Genomic DNA, 15816 nt, shown 5'->3' with positions numbered 1-15816 from the left:
GTGAGAAGGAAAGTCAGGACTACAAATAACGAACACTGAACTACTGGCCTAAGCCCAGCCACTCTCTGTCATCAACTACCTCTTATTCCACCACATCCAGAGAACGGCAAAGGTTTTTAAAGAGGAAAGATTTCATGTAGGGAGAAATATACTTAAAGAAAACCAAAATTCAAGTATATAATTGAATCCAAAAAAGAAACTTAGCAGTTTTTGTGAGCTTTGGGCATCAGGAATACTCACTGATGGTCTGAAAAAATTAATTCCTGGGTTAGATTTGACTGTAAGTGAGAAGATAGCCTTCCAGAACCAAATTTTTTAAAATTCAAGTATTATTTTCAAGAAGTAGAAGCAAACATGCATCTCTGATGGTTAAGTTGGCTTCAAGATTCTGCAAAGAGAACTTTGAGCCAACTTTCTACCCTCTGAACCTTCCCACTGGCTATAATTTATGTCCATGAACGGCACTCATGTAAACACGTCCAACTTTCTATGGCTACTTGGAAAAAACTGACCTCAGAATACGGTCTACTCAGTGGCTGCCCAGAACTTAATTAAAATTCCCAATGGACTAAGCTGACTTCACGTGGTGTCATAACTAAACTTCCTGAAGCTCTTCTGCAGAAAAATATGACATGAACCCCAAGCCCAGCCACGATCAATCTTGAACACTCCAAGCACCATAATTCATATTGAAGCTGTGTCTACACTGGCAAGTGTTTTCCAAACAAAATTTATGTTTAAGCAAATGAGCAATTCATTTGGAACAGGCTTAACAGATCAAATGCATTTGTATTGGTAGAAAATGATCTTCCAAAGAGTCATGGAGGCAAAACAAAGACCTTCTTTGAGTAAACCTGACTTGCTTCAAAAACATACCCAAAGTCTTCGAAAAATCATTTCCATTTCCCTAGTCACCTGTGAGATCTCACCATGAGACTGATGATGTTGCTGGGGGGAAATTCTATTCTTCAAGAGTTTAACAACATAATAGGGAGATGAGTGTGTCTTCGTGGAAAACAATGGATTTTGGAAGCAGAGAGACTTAGATTCAAATATCGCTTCTGCCACTCTTAATATTTGGCATGTAATGTAGCCTCTTTTGCCTTAGCTTCCTGTGTTTTCAAAAGGGATTATGCCACCAATGCCATATCAGTGTCACAAGAATCAAATGAGACAACCCTGCCCATTGGGTATAGGGCAGGATTCCTAGACCTCATCTAGTTACATAAAGTAACTAGAATGATGCCTAATATAAGGTACACAGTAGACAGATTTTAGACAATTTTTCCTTTATTTTGCTGGAAAGAAACAGCTATGCACATATTGAAAAATGCCACCCTCGCCTTGGTACATCTCTAGGTTGCAGCCATGAAATCTGCATTTGTCACCCTTTCTTTTACTTCTGTTCATATTCAAGTTAATTTCCCCTTCTATTCTCAAATCCGCTTTGTTGTAGCCTCTTTTATTTTCCAAGACAGAGCTTGATTTTTTCCTCCAGAAAGTCTTCCCCGTATCATCAGAAACCATGTACTGACCCAGTACATCTCATGGCTATGTTAACCTGATCTATCTCCCCCGCAGATGCTCAACATTTTGAGGGTGAAGCCAACGTCTAACTGAACTGCTCCCAAGTGTGCTAAGCTAATATCAGTTGATGAGGTCAGTTGGTATGAAACTGGTATATTAGGGCTTTAGTAGAGGGGACAGTAGAAGTAGGAGGAGAGGTGGTCAGAGAGACTGGCATAAGCTTGACCATCTACGTTTAGATTTTATTCTACTGGCAATGGGAAGATAGTAGAGGAATGGCAAGTCTGACTTCTATTTTATAAGAGCCACACTCTCCTGAAGTACATAAATCAAAATTCAGAGGGTGGAAGAAACATGACCAGTTATCAGACGATCGTAACAGTCCAGGAGAGAGCTAACGATGGTTTACGTGGTTTGGTAGAGGGGGCTGTGGAGGAAGTCGACATGTCTGAGATGGAGTCAACACAGTTTGCTGATGGACTGTATACAGGGGTGAGAGCACGAGTCAAGAATGATCCAGGGCTTCCCTGGTGGCTCAGTGGATAAGAATCCGCCTGCCAATGCAGGGGACACGGGTTCGAGCCCTGGCCCGGGAAGATCCCACGTGCCACGGAGCAAATAAGCCCGCGCGCCACAACTACTGAGCCCGCGCTCTAGAGCCCACGAGCCACAACTACTGAAGCCCGCGCGCCTAAGAACCTGTGCTCCACAACAAGATAAGCCACTGCAATGAGAAGCCCGTGCACCGCAACGAAGAGCAGCCCCCACTCGCCACAACTAGAGAAAGCCCGTGCACAGCAACGAAGACCCAACGCAGCCAAAAATAAAATAAATAAATTTATTAAAAAAATACTTTAAAAAACAAAAAAGAATGATCCCAAGTTTTGCAGCCTGGGCAACCGGGTGAATGAAGACGCACTCTGCTGAGACAGGGAACATCCTGAGCTCCTCTCCCTCCTGTGCAGGACTGTGTTTCACTCATCTTCTTCTCCCCACTGCTTATCACAGTACCTGATAGACAAGTAGCGCCTGACAAATGCAAGTTGCAGAAATGGTCTGCTACATTTCCCATAGCAAAAATCATCCATAACATTTGAAATGTTCCCTGTGATCCTTTGGGCTTTAACTGAACTGAAACACAGATTCACTGTTTACTACAACGTTGTAAGGATGTGGGTTTTCCATTCTGTGGGCTTAAACTCTAGATGGCTGAAGGCCAAACAGGATTCTGTCTTCATACACGCATAACAAGGCCATGCGTCTGCTCCTCTAGTGACGTACCTACTCAGGACCTAGGAAATCCTGAATAATGATGAACTACTCCAAGTGATGGTCTGAGGCTGCCAGAATGAGACATTCATGTGGGATTAGTCAAGGAGTGTAAGCTTACTGAGGACAAAGCCTGTGAGGGACTTAACTCTGTACACATTAGAGGACCTTGCACATATTAGGCCAGACTGTATGTCTAACACTGCTATATAATTTTCATACATCTAGTTTAGTACAAAAATAAGTATGTGTAGAAAGGGCATGAAATTAACCATGATAAATTGTAAACAAAGAAGAAGACTCACCTACAAAGAACTTTAAGAGTAAATTATGATATCTTCTGGTGTCATCTACTGCTTACTTCTTGAGATACAGAATGAGTCTAGTTGATCTCTTCCACCGTTTTAATGATATGCATCCTTAAGATTAAAACACAAGAAGCTTTATCAGTACACCCACTCAGGGTAACGAAATTTCTTACATTGTTGGGTATAGGGCAGGATTCCTAGACCTCATCACTACTGACATTGGGGTTGGGTAATTCTTCATTGCAGGGGGCTGCCCCGTGCACTGTAGAATGTTTAGCAGCATACCTGGACTCTACCCACTACATGCTAGTAGCAACCTCACTCCAACTGTGATATCCAAAAATGTCTCCAGACATCGCCAAATGTTCCCTAGGGGGCAAAACCATCCTAATTGAGAACCTCTAGTACAGGGAAAAGGAATGAATATTCATACATTCATTTATTCATTCTATAAACTATTTGAATGCCTACCAAGAAGTAAGCAAGCCTCTGGGAATACACTGGGGGATGGAACAGATATGGTCTCTGCCGAAATGGAGCTTCCAGCAGAAAAGAGAAAGAGGCAACCAACAAGTACACAAATACATGCCTGCAGTAAGTTTCTTTCTTTTTCTTTTTTTTTTTTTTACAGTAGGTCCTTGTCGGTTATCTATTTTAAATATAGCAGTGTGTACATGTCAATCCCAAACTCCCAAGCTATCCCTCCCCCTGCACCCTGCCCTCCCCACCGCCGTAACCTTAAGTTTGCTCTGTAAGTCTCTGAGTCTGTTTTGTAAGTTCATTTGTATCATTTTCTTTTAAGATTCTGCATATAAGCGATATCACATGATATTTATCTTTCTCTGTCTGACTTACTTCACTTAGTATGATAATCTCCAGGTCCATCCATGTTGCTGCAAATGGCATTATTTCATTCATGCCTGCAATAAGTTTTATGAAAGAAAAGAAAAGGATGTCCCGGACAGGATAGTGAGGGATGGCATCTATGAAGAGGTGGCATTTAAACTGTGACCTGAAGAATGAGGAGAAGCCGGTCAGGGAAGAGTGGGAAGAGGAGTGTCTGAGTCCGAGAGAACAGCATGTGTGAAGCCCTTGCTATGACCCAGACAGTGTGCTGGTCCCACTCCACGCACGTGTCGTTTAGGAAGGGCGCCCTAGGTCCTGGCTGCCCACAGCAATCCCATGTGCACCTGTGGCCCTCTGATTATTCGGATGATGAATTAGACTGACACCTTACATTCAAATATTACAACATTTGAAGGGGATTTGGTTCCTCTCTCTATGCTACACATAGGCTTGCCTCAGAGATATTGCAAGTTTGGTTCTAGACCACTGCCATAAAGCGAATATGGTGATAAAGCAAGTCATGTGAATTCTTTGGTTTCTCAGTGCATATAAAAGTTATGTTTACACTGTACTGTAGTCTACTAAGTGTGCAATATCTTTCTGTCTAAAAAAAATGATGTTTGTACCTTAATTTAAAAATACTTTGGTTGCCGAAGGCTGGAAGGCCGTGGTGCTTTCTTAAAATAAGACAACAATGAAGTTTGCTGCATTGATTGATTCTTCCCTTCACGAACGATTTCTCTGTAGCATGCAATGCTGTCTGATAGCATTTGACCCACAGTAGAACTTCTTTCAAAATTGGAGTCAATCCTCTCAAACCCTGCTGCTTTATCAACTAAGTTGATGTCATATTCTAAATCTTTGTTGTCATTTCAACAATCTTCACAGCATCTTCACCAGAAGTAGATTCCATCTCAAGACACTTTCTTTGCTCATCCATAAGAAGCAACTCCTCATCCATTAAGGTTTTAGCCTGAGATTGCAGCAATCCCGTCACATCTTCACGCTCCACTTCTAATTCTAGTTCTCTTGCTATTCACCACAAATGCAATAACTTCCTCCACTGAGGTCTTGAACCCCACAGAGTCATCCATGAGGGTTGGAATCAACTTCTTCCACACCCCTGTGATTGTTGATATTTTGACCCCTTCACATGAATCACAGATGCGATCCCTTCCTTTCCAGAAGGTTTTCAATTTATTTTGCCCAGATCCATCAGAGAATCACTATCTATGGGCAGCTATAGCCTTAGGAAATGTACTCCTTAAATAGTAAAACTTGAATGTTGAAATGACTCCTTGATCCATGGGCTGCAGAATGGATGTTGTGTTAGCAGGCAGGAAAACAACATGAATCTCCCTGTACATCTCCATCACAGCTCTTGGGTGACCAGGTGCTTTGTCAGTGAGCAGTAATGTTTTGAAATGATTCTTTTTTTCAGAGCAGTAAGTGGGCTTAAAATATTTAGTAGCCTGTGGGCCGGTGCGGCACCCTTTCTTTCGGAGCCGCCGTCTGCAGTGGCACCGCTGCCAGTTTGCAGATTTTCGTGAAGACCCTGACAGGAAGACCATCACTCTCGAGGTTGAACCCTCGGATACAATAGAAAATGTAAAGGCTAAGATCCAGGACAAGGAAGGAATTTCCCCTGACCAGCAGAGACTGATCTTTGCTGGCAAGCAACTGGAAGATGGACGTACTTTGTTTGACTACAACATTCAAAAGGGGTCCACTCTTCATATTGTGTTGAGACTTCGTGGTGGTGCTAAGAAGAGAAAGAAGTCTTACACCACCCCCAAGAAGAACAAGAATAAGAGAAAGAAGTCTTACACCACCCCCAAGAAGAACAAGAATAAGAGAAAGAAGGTTAAGCTGCCTGTCCTGAAATACTATAAGGTGGATGAGAATGGCAAAATCAGTCGCCTTCGTCGGGAGCGCCCTTCAGATGAATATGGTGCTGGAGTTTTTATGGCCAGCCAACTGGCAGACATTACTGTGGCAAATGTTGCCTGACCGATTGTTTCAACAAACCAGAACACAAGTAACTGTATATTGGTTAATAAAAGACATGAACTAATGGAAATAAAATATTTAGTAAACCATGTTGTCAACAGATGTGCTGTCATCCAGGCTTTGTTGTTCCATTTATAGAGCACAGGCAGAGTAGATTTAGCATAATTCTTAAGGGCCCTAGGAGTTTCAGAATGGTAATTGAACATTGGCTTCAACTGAAAGCCACCAGCTACACTGACCCCTAACAGGAGAGTCAGCCTGTCCTTTGAAGCTTTGAAACTAGGCATTGACTTCCCCTATCTAGCTATGAAAGTCCTACGTGGCATCTTCCAATAGAAGGCTGTTTCATCTCTATTGAAATTCTGTTGTTTAGTGTTGCCACCTTCATTATGATCTTAGCTGGATCTTCTGGATAACTTGCTGCAGCTTCTACATCAGTACTTGCTGCTTCACCTGGCCCTTTTATGTTATACATACGGCTTCTTTCCTTAAACCTCATGAACCAAACTCTGCTAGCTTCAAACTTTTCTTCTTCTGCAGCTTGTTCACCTCTCTCAACCTTCACAGAATTGAAGAGTTAGGGCCTTGCTCTAGATTAGGCTGTGGATTAAAGGAATGTTGTGGCTGCTTTGACCTTTTATCCAGACCATTAAAACTTTCTCCAGATCAGCAATAAGGCTGTTTCACTTTCTTATCTTTTGTGTGTTCACTGGAGTAGCACTTTTATTTTCCTTCAAGAACTTCTCCTTTGCATTTGCAACTTGGTTAACTGTTTGGTGCAAGAGGCCTAGCTTGTGGCCAGTCTTGGATTTTAATATACCTTCTTCACTAAGCTTAATCATTTCTGGCTTTTGATTTAAAGTGAGAAATGTGTGACTCTTCCTTTCACACTTAGAGGTAATTGTAGGATTACTTATTGGCCTAATTTCAATACTGTTGTGTCTCAGGGAATAGGGAGGCCTGAGGGGAGGGAGAGAGTCGAGGAAATGGCCAGTGGGTGGAGCACTCAGAACACACACAACATTTATCGATTAACTTCCCTGTCTTATATCGGCACAGTTTGTGGCCCTAAAACAACGACAACACTAACATCACAGATCACTAATCACACATCACCATAACAAATATAATAATAATGAAAAAGTTTGAAATACTGCAAGGGCTACCAAAATGTGACAGGGACATGAAGTGAGCAAATGCCATTGGAAAAACGGCGCCAACAGACTTCCTGGACACAGGGCTGCCACAAACCCTCAACTTGTTAAAAAAAAAAAAAAAAAAAGGTATCTGCAAAGTGCAGTAAAGTGAAGCACAATAAGACGAGGTCTGCCTGTATAAGAAAACTGAGCCCCATTAGGTTAAGTAATTTGTACAAGTTCAAAAGTTAATAAGTGACAAAACCAGGATAATCTTATAAAATTTGTGTCCCACCTGACTCCAAAGTCAATGCTTTTAACTACTCTGCTTTAATGTCTCCCATAGGGAGGGGAAGGATGAAATAAGATAGAAGTACTAAGCAGATATGAGATAGTAAAAGTGGAAGTGATAATGTGAAACACAATAAATATTTGAAGAAATGATATGCTTTGCAATGAGATTAAAGCTGGAATTGGGATCATTGGAACCTGATGGCGTGATGGCTCCAACAGCACCTGCAATCAAGTGTTCTTAGAAGATCAGAAGCAACTTCCTCACCAAAGAGTAGTATTCCATTGTATATATATGTATACCACGTCTTCTTTATCTATTCATCTGTTGATGGACACTTAGGTTGCTTCCACATCTTGGCAACTGTAAATAGTGCTGCTATGAACACTGGGGTGCATGTATCTTTTCGAATTAGTGTTTTTGTTTTTTTCAGATATATACCCAGGAGTGGAATTGCTGGGTCATATGGTAGAAGGAAATAAAAGGAATCCAAATTAGAAAGGAAGAAGTAAAACTGTCACTATTTGCAAGTGACGTGATACTATACATAGAACATAAAGATGCCACCAGAAAACTACTAGAGCTCATCAATAAATCTGATAAAATTGCAGGATACAAAATTAATATACAGAAATCTGTTGCATTTCTATACACTAATAATGAACTATCAGAAAGTGAATTAAGGAAACAATCCTATTTACCAACACCTCAAAAAGAATGAAATACCTAGGAGTAAACCTAATTAAGGAGGCAAAATAATTGTACCCTCAAAACTATAAGATGCTGACGAAAGAAATTGAAGATGACACAAACAGATGGAAAGATATACCATGTTCTTGGATTGGAAGAATCAATATTGTTAAAATGACCATACTACCCAAGGCAATCTACAGATTCAATGCAATTCCTTCAAAATACCAATGACATTTTTCACAGAACTAGAAAAATTTAAAAATTTGTATGGAAACACAAAAGCCCCTGAATAGCCAAAAGAATCCTGAGAAAGAACAGAGCTGGAGGAATCATGCTCCCTGACTTCAGACTATACTACAAAGCTAAGGTAACCAAAACAGCATGGTACTGGAATAAAAACAGACACATATAGCAATGGCACAGAATAGAAAGCCCAGAAATAAACCCACACACTTACAGTCAATTAATCTATGACAAAGGAGGCAAGACTACAATGGAGAAAAGATGTGTTTTCAATAAGTGGAGCTGGGAAAACTGGATAGCTACATATAAAGGAATGAAATTAGAACATTCTCTGAAACCAGATACAAAAATAAACTCAAAATGGATTAAAGACCTAATGTAAGACCAGAAACCATAAAGCTCCTGGAAAAAAAATGTAAGTAGAACACTCTTGACATAAATCATAGCAATATTTTCTTGGATCAGTCTCTTAAAGCAAAGGAAATAAAAGCAAAAATAAACAAATGGGACCTAATTAAACTTAAAAGCTTTCATGCAGCAAAGGAAACCATAAACAAAATGAAAAAACAACCTACTGAATGGGAGAAAATATTTGCAAATGATATGGCCAATAACGGGTTAATATCCAAAATATATAAACAGCTTATACACCTCAACAACAATAATAACAACAAAAAACAACCCAATGAAAAAATGGGCAGATGATCTGAACAGACATTTTTCCAAAGAAGACATACAGACGGCCACCAGGCACATGAAAAGATACTCCGTATCACCAATCACAAGGGAAATGCAAATCAAACCACAATGAGATATCACTTCACACTTGTCAGAACAGCTATCATCAAAAAGAACACAAATAAATGTTGGCGAGGATGTGGATTAAACAGAACCCTTGTACACTGTTGGTGGGAACATAAATTGGTGCAGCCACTGTGGAAAACAATAGGAGATCCCTCAAAAAACTAAAAAAAATTAGGCTTTTTCAGCCATTAGCATTGCTGCTTAGGTATTCAGTCAACTTCTTTATTTTTTCAATACACTGAATTCTTCAGAAGATCTGAAGATCCCTTGTGGTGCAGTGGTTAAGAATCTGCCTGCCAATGCAGGGGACATGGGTTCGAGCCCTGGTCCAGGAAGATCCCACATGCTGTGGAGCAACTAAGACTGTGTGTCACAACTACTGAGCCTGCACTCTAGAGCCCATGAGCCACAACTACTGAGCCTGTGAGCCACAACTACTGAAGCCTGTGTGCCTAGAGCCCATGCTCTGCAACAAGAGAAGCCACCACAACGAGAATCTCACTCACCACAACAAACAGTAGCCCCTGCTCACTACAACTAGAGAAAGCCCACGTGCAGAAACAAAGACACAACACAGACAAAAATTTAAAAAATAAATAAATAAATCTATAAAAAATAATGCACGTTGTCCTGGGAAGAAATATAGATGTGACATTTTTTCATGTCTTGGTTGAACTGTCTGGTCAGATACACTAGTCTGGTTGTAGCTGGATGTAGCAGCTTGGTGGATCTGTATGCCACTACATCAACGTTCCCCATTCCACGATGGCCTTCACGAGCTCACCCACAAGAGAATTTACTGTATGGCTCTCATAGTTGTTTCTAGTTGGGGAAAAGACTAAACAAAAGAAAAAGAGAAAGTATAGCACTCTGTTCTAGGCAGAAATTACCAAATATCAAGTTGGCATTGCAGTGGTACTTTTTTTGTTTTGTTTTGTTTTTGTGGTACGCAGGCCTCTCACTGTTGTGGCTTCTCCCGTTGCGGAGCACAGGCTCCGGATGCGCAGGCTCAGCAGCCATGGCTCACGGGCCCAGCCACTCCGCGGTGTGTGGGATCTTCCCAGATCGGGGCACGAACCCGCGTCCCCTGCATCGTCAGGCGGACTCTCAACCACTGCGCCACAAAGGAAGCCCTGCAGTGGTACTTTTTCATATCCATCTGTGCTTGTCTGCTTGTACAATCAACACTTATTGTCTGGGATTTCAAGCAGTTTAAAAAAATATTTCTAGAAAAACAGTGCCCCTTTGACCTTTAATAAACCTTTCAATTGTCATTTGCTATAACAGAAAAATGTTGGAAAATGCCTATTCTTTTACCTCATTATTTTTTTTCACAGTGAGTCATAGAGGCGTTGTATTTTTTTTTTTTTTTTTTTACAGTAGAACAGAAATAAAATTTCTCAACTTATTTGGAAGGGGGTTTTAAGTGACTATCTAAAGTAGCTTCCATGGTGTCTTTTTTAAGCTAATATTTTTTAGCAAGTTTATTAAGATATAATTCACATATCATAAAATTAACTCCTTTAAAGTGTACATCTTCAGTGGCTTTTAATATACTCATGGAGTTGTGCAACCATCACCAGTACTCAACGTTAGAACATTTTAATCACCCCAAACAGAAACTTCATACCTATTAACAGTCACTGTCCCGTTCCCAATTCCCTCTCCTCCCTCTCCCAAGAGCAACCACTAATCTACTTTCTGTCTGCATAGATTTGCCTATTTTGGACATTTCATATCAATAGAATCATATGACATGTGGCCTTTTGTATCTGGCTTCTTTCATTTAGCATCATGTTGTCAAGGGTCATCCACATTGTAGCATGAATCAGTACTTTATTCCTTTTTTTAAATTTATTTATTTTATTTTTGGCTGCCTTGGGTCCTTGTTGCTGCACGTGGGCTTCTCTCTAGTTGCGGCAAGTGGGGGCCATCCCTCGCTGTGGTGCACGGACCTCCCACTACAGTGGCCTCCCCTGCTGCGGAGCACAGGCTCCAGGTGCGCAGGCTCAGTAGTTGTGGCTCACCGGCTCTAAAGCGCAGGCTCAGTAGTTGTGGTGCACGGGCTTAGTTGCTCCACAGCATGTAGGATCCTCCCGGACCAGGGCCCCAACCTGTGTCCCCCTGCATTGGCAGGCAGACTCCCAACCACTGCGCCACCAGAGAAGCCCTTCATTCCTTTTTATAGTCATAATGTTCCACTGTGGACATGCCATACTTGCTTACCCATTTATCAGCTGATGGAAATTGGAGCTGTTTCTACTTTTTGGCTGTTATGAATCACACTTCAATGAACATTCATGTACAAGTTTCTGTGTGGACATCTGATTCCATTTCTCTGAGCTATGTACCTAGGAGTGGATTTGCTGGTTTCCCCCAAAAGTTTAAACAATGGTAATTTAAACAGTTATTGTAGAGATGGGTTATTAAGATAAAATAATTGGAATTCTTCTTATAAACCACTGTAGGCAGGCAAGAATTTGTATTAGAAAGATTTAATTTAAAGGTTAAAAAGATTGACAGATTATTTCTCAGATTTAATAGCTTGTAATTAAGCTGTTATCAACTTTAACATTTCAAAAGCTATTTTCTTCTTGTAACTGGTCATTATAAGTTAGGTTTCTTTCTGCCTGTTTTAGCACTGCTATTACTATTTATGAATTTCATTACTGTCAAATTATAAATTACACTAAGAAGGATTGCTATGTCAGATCATAACTCTTAGGCCATTTATATGTTTAATTTACAAGGTTTAAAATAGCTGTATTGTTATATTTGTGAATAATTAAATGAGCTAATACTGTGACAGAAAGTATAAAAACAGATGAACATAAATTGTGCTTGCTATTTCATTCATTCACTAGGAAGGAATAAGGAATACAGTTTTGTTATAAAAATCACAAAACACTTTCCTGGCTTTAGTTTGAAAATGCAAGCTCTAGTCTTCAGAAGTATTTTCTTAAATATATCATAAGGTACATTTACTGCAATTGAACTGATTTACGCTCTAAAATAACTGCACTGTCAGTCTCGATTAGGGCAGAAGGAATCATCAGGAGAGGCTGAAGTTCGGGGACTGAAAGTGGAGGTTTCAATCAGCCCACTGCAATCAGCCAGCTCCTCACAACGTCCGCAGGACATCCTTAGGAGCTAATTAGGCCTCCAGCTACATTCTCTAGAATCTACTCTCTCCACAGTCAATTGTAGGGATGGGGACTTTCAGAACAGACCATGTGATGAAACATTTGAGAACTTTTTATGTTATCATTAACGTATGGGTTTAGTCACATCTCCACTTAGTCACATCTCCGTGGAAAAGACCCTGTTGCTAGAGAAGAAATATCCTTGCCCCTATACAAGGCCAAGGCCTCCACTTGTGCCCTAGATCTCATCCCTTCTTACCTACTAGAGGACATCACTCCAGCAACTCCCTCCTAACTACGCTTGCATTTTCCCCTTTCTATTCCACTGTCCCCAGCAGCACACAAACATACTGTCATTTCTTGATATTACAGAACAAACCACACAAACTACCTTAGACCTTAATCCTCCTGTCAGCTACCTCCTCACTTTTATGCTTCCATTTGCAGTAAAACACTGGGAAACAGTTCTCTACACAGCCTGCCTCTAATTCATCTCCTGGTTTCTCCTCTTAAAACCACTATGAACAAGCTTTCACCTCTGCCTCCACCGAAGCTGATCTTGCCCTGCTCAGAAATGACCTTCACGTTATAAACCCCAGGGTCAATTTTCAACTGTCATCCTAGTCGACCTATAGACAACACTGAATATGAGAGACATTCCCTCCCTTTTCTTTTCTGTTTTTTTTTTGGATCGAACCCAGGCCCCCAGCAGTGAAAGCATAGAGTCCTAACCACTGGACCACCAGGGAATTTCCCCCCATCCTTTTTCTTATTAAGCTTCTTCACTTACCTTCCAGGGAGTTTTTCTCTGGGTTTTTCTCCTATCGGACTGGTTGCACCTTCAAGGCTTCCTTGGCCAGTTGCTTTCCTTGCGCTTTTCACACTGCTGTGCTCCAGGGCTCAGTCCTTAGAGTGGGTCTCTTTTCTATCTACACTCTCCTCTTGGTTTTAAGTACCATCTACGTATTGATAACTCCCAAATTCATATCACCAGTCCATACTTCTTTCCTTAACTCCATACTAGTACATTTTACTTCCTATTCAACATCTCCATCAGTTGTCTAATTGACATCCCAAAATGAGCGTGTTCACAACATAATTTTTGAGGTTCTATCAAAACTTACTGCAGCCTCATCCTTCCCCACACCGTAGGCAGAAGCGCCATCCTTCTCGTGGCTCGGGTCCAAAAGTTTGGCGTTATCCTTGATTTCTCCATATGTCCCTCTTCCTCTCTCCCTCTCTCATAGTTCATATCTAATCCTTCAGCACCTCGCACTGCCTTGTCGAACCACTATAATCTCTTGTCTGGTTCCCTGCAAAGCTTCCTAACTGTTCTCCCTGTTTCTCTCCTTTCCCCCTGTAGCCTGTTCTCAAAACAGCAGGCAGAAAGACCCTGTTATTACACAAATCAGATCACGTTATCCCTCTGGCTGAAAAAGAATCCTCAATCGCTTCCCAACTCAGGGCTCAGAGTCAAAGTCAAATTCCTACACAGCCATACTTGGTACAGTCCAGTTAACTCTATGACCTCATTTCCCAAAATTTTCAATTTCCCAATTAATCACTCTGCTTTTTTGCCTCAAAATTGCTATTCACATTCCTGCCCTGGGCCTTTGCACTTACTGTTCCTTCCTCCTGGAGATCTCTTCTCTAATTCTGTCACCTCCATCAAGTCTTCCCAAAGTCCTCTTTTTCAGTGAGGTCTACCACGCACATATACTCCTCTACCACTAACGACCCTTCACTGGCACTACTCCCATCCTGATTTTTTTCCAATGTCCTTATTTATTATGTTTACTGCTTATTCACTATATCCTACAATTATAATGAAAGATCTATGAGGGCAAGGATTTTGGGGGGAGTTGCTTTCATTCATGCTGTTTGCCAAGCATTTAAAATAGTACTTGACACACAGTAGCTACTAAATAAATATCCATTGACTAAATATATCAATCAATCAAACTCAGCATATCCAAAACAAAACTTAGGAAGTTCCTCTCCCTGACCCATATCTCAGCAAATGGTACCACCGTTAATCTCATTGCTCAAACTTAAGACCTAGGAACCTGCCTTGATTCATCTTTTTCCTCCACCAGCAAATACAAGCGATTTATCTTCAAAATACATCCAGAACTGGCCACTTCTCACCGCCTCCATCACTGCTATCAGAGCCCAGTCCACCATCATCTCTTACCCGGGTGACTGGTCTCCTTGCTTCCACTCTAGCTCCACAGTCTATTGACACTTCTGTCAGACTGATACTTTTATCTCTCAAATCAAAACATGTCATCTCCACATTCTTAACTATTCTAAGTGGATGCCCACTACACTTGGAGTAAAATCCAAACTCACCATGAGACATTCAACCCAACAGATCAAAGCATAACAGGGACTTAGGACTAAATATCTAGAGATCCTTCTTTTGTTTTAATGCTAAATGAAGTCAGTTCTACCCAAAGGCAAATTATAGCCTGCCCTGTGAATGGTAAGGTCATCACTAAAAATCTCTCAGACACAAAAATGCAAAGCATTTGATCACTGCATTTGGGTAAGTAGTGTTAGTGACAAGAAAAAAAATTTGAAAAGAATAGCAATCAAAAGAAATGTAATTGGATTAGATTTACCCATTGAAAGATAGGGACTATCACAACAGATTAAAATAACACAACATAGGAAAACGGTATGGAGGTTTCTCAAAAAACTAGAAATAGAATTACTATTTGACCCAGCAATTCCACTCCTGGGTATATATCCCCCCCCACCAAAAAACCCAAAAACACTAATTCAAAAAGATACACACATCCCAATGTTCATAGCAGCATTATTGACAATTGCCAAGATATGGAAGCAACCTAAGTGTCCATCAACAGATGAATGGATAAAGAAGATGTGGCATATATATATGTGTGTGTATACACACACACACACACACACACACACACACACACACACACACACAGTGGAATACTACTCAGCCATAAAAAAGAAAGAAAATTTGCCATTTGCAAAAACATGCATGGACCTGGAGGGCATTATGCTAAGTAAAATAAGTCAGACAGACAAAGACAAATACTGTATGTTACCACTTACATGTGGAATCTAAAAAATACAACACACTAGTGAATATAACAAAAAGGAAATAGATCCACAGATATAGAGAACAAACTAGTGGTTACCAAAGGGGAGAGGGAAGTGTGTGTGGGGGCAATATAGGGGTAGGAGAGTAAGAGGTACCAACTATTATGCATAAAATAAGCTACAAGGATATATTGTACAACACAGGGAATATAGTCAATATTGTATAATAACTATAAATGAAGTATAACCTTGAAAAATTGTGAATCACTATATTGTACACCTGTAACTTACATAATATTGTACATCAACTATACTACAATAAAAGATAATTTAAAAAAATAACACAATGGGAGAGGAACCAAGATGGCGGAGTAGAAGGACGTGCTCTCACTCCTTCTTGAGAGAACACCAGAATCACAACTAACTGCTGGACAATCATCGACAGGAAGACACTGGAACTCACCAAA

General features: G+C 40.6%; 1 pseudogene; it reads left to right on the top strand.

Moving 5' to 3' along the window:
* Positions 1 to 1881: 1881 nt before the first annotated feature.
* LOC132418734 (ubiquitin-ribosomal protein eS31 fusion protein-like) lies at positions 1882 to 5992 on the top strand (annotated as a pseudogene).
* The last annotated feature ends 9824 nt before the right edge of the window (positions 5993 to 15816 follow it).

Source organism: Delphinus delphis, chromosome X (genome assembly GCF_949987515.2).
Source record: "Delphinus delphis chromosome X, mDelDel1.2, whole genome shotgun sequence".
Lineage (NCBI taxonomy): Eukaryota > Metazoa > Chordata > Mammalia > Artiodactyla > Delphinidae > Delphinus > Delphinus delphis.
Note: the sequence above shows the minus strand (reverse complement) of the source record. Positions and strands in the feature narration are given on the sequence as shown.